Here is a 2,245-nt window from a genome sequence, read left to right on the forward strand (position 1 = left end):
GTGCACTCCATCCATCTTCCAGACGACTGCATGTACATGTTCTCGTTGTATCTTGGTGCAATGATAATAAAGTTTATTCTGATTCTGAAACAGTTACTGTGATGTCATGTAGTTAAATGCTAAGTTGAAGCCTTGAAGCTGTGATCTTTTTAGTCCTTTAGAAGGTGGAAATGGCCATTTAAACTAACACTTATTACAGTATACTATATATATATATATATATATATATATATATATATATATATATATATATATATATATATATAAAGAATTTTAAAAAAAGTCCAAAGATTTCACACTAGATTTGAGCTTCTGTTTTGTGAGTATGTCATAAAAAATTGCAGAATTTATTGGTCATTGTTTTACACACTAATGCTGTATGTCATTTTATGATGAATTTAAATGTACTGTATATCACAGGGGCGCTGTAGGATCTGACTTTTAGGGATGCTCAGCCCCCAGTGCTGACAGTGGCTCTTGGCTTGAAGAACATGGTGACCATTGACGTAAGAAGCATTCATAATGTGTGTGTGTAGGTGTGTGTGTGTGTGTGGGGGGGGGGGGGGGGGGGGGATGACACACGGGTGGTGGTGGTGGGGTGGGGGTTTGAGGCAACTCCCCCAGAAATTTTTTGAAAAAAGTAGATGCCATTTCCTGCATTCTGGTGTATTTTAACAGGTTGTTAAACATCTACGTTTACCTACATTAGTAAACACTTTATTCAATAACTGTTTTAGAGAGCTCTGCACAACAAAAAGTAGCGCTAAGCTAGTGGCATTCAATACAGACAAGCTAGCTAAGATGCTACAGACATAGCACTCTGCTTTACATTACACAACACTTGTTTAGTGTTAATTGATCATAACAAACATAGACTAAACTTATGCAACCAGAAGTTAACATATATCTACATATAAAACAGATAAAACAAAGCACAACTAACTTTAATCATTGACCTTTAATTGAACCAATAAGTATACAAAGTAATCCTGAACGAAAATGGAGGATTTACCTGCAGTTACCTTTGTACAGATGAACATGTGGTACTTCCTGTTTATCATGTTGTATTCAGCTGATCATGAGGACAGTCGCAGGGCTTTATCATCTTTTATATTTTTCCAGACTCAGTTTAGATTTTGGAAATGGAATACATTGTATCCCACCCTCTAAAGCATGGCTATTCAACTAAACTGCTCATGTGGCCACAGTTATTGAAAGCCAGCAGCTCAGGGACCTGACATCCAGCAATTTTATTTTTCATTCATTCAACCTTTACAGGTCCTTCTCAAAAAATTAGCATATTGTGATAAAGGTCATTATTTTCCAAAATGTAATGATAAAAATTAAACTTTCATATATTTCAGATTCATTGCACACCAACTGAAATATTTCAGGTCTTTCATTGTTTTAATACTGATGATTATGGCATACAGCTCATGAAAACCCAAAATGCCTGTCTCAAAAAATTAGCATATCATGAAAAGGTTCTCTAAACAAGCTATTAACCTAACCATCTGAATCAACGATGTAACTCTAAACACCTGCAAAAGATTCCTGAGCCTTTTAAAAACTCCCAGCCTTGTTCATTACTCAAAACCGCAATCATGGGTAAGACTGCCGACCTGACTGCTGTCCAGAAGGACATCATTGACACCCTCAAGCAAGAGGGTAAGACACAGAAAGAAATTGCTGAACGAATAGGCTGTTCCCAGAGTGCTGTATCAAGGCACCTCAGTGGGAAGTCTGTGGGAAGGGAAAAGTGTGGCAGAAAACGCTGCACAACGAGAAGAGGTGACCGGACCCTGAGGAGGATTGTGGAGAAGGGCCGATTCCAGACCTTGGGGGACCTGCGGAAGCAGTGGACTGAGTCTGGAGTAGAAACATCCAGAGCCACCGTGCACAGGCGTGTGCAGGAAATGGGCTACAGATGCCGCATTCCCCAGGTCAAGCCACTTTTGAACAAGAGACTGCGTCAGAAGCATCTCGCCTGGGACTGCTGCTGAGTGGTCCAAAGTTATGTTCTCTGATTACAGTAAATTTTGCATTTCCTTTGGAAATCAAGGTCCCAGAGTCTGGAGGAAGAGAGGAGACAGAATTCACATTGCTTGAGGTCCAGTGTCAAGTTTCCACAGTCACTGGGGTGTCATGTCATCTGCTGGTGTTGGTCCACTGTGTTTTATCAAGCGCAGGGTCAATGCAGCTATCAGGAGATTTTGGAGCACTTCATGCTTCCATCTGCTGAAAA

This window comes from Nematolebias whitei, chromosome 9 (genome assembly GCF_014905685.2).
Source record: "Nematolebias whitei isolate Nwh7 chromosome 9, NemWhi1, whole genome shotgun sequence".
Lineage (NCBI taxonomy): Eukaryota > Metazoa > Chordata > Actinopteri > Cyprinodontiformes > Rivulidae > Nematolebias > Nematolebias whitei.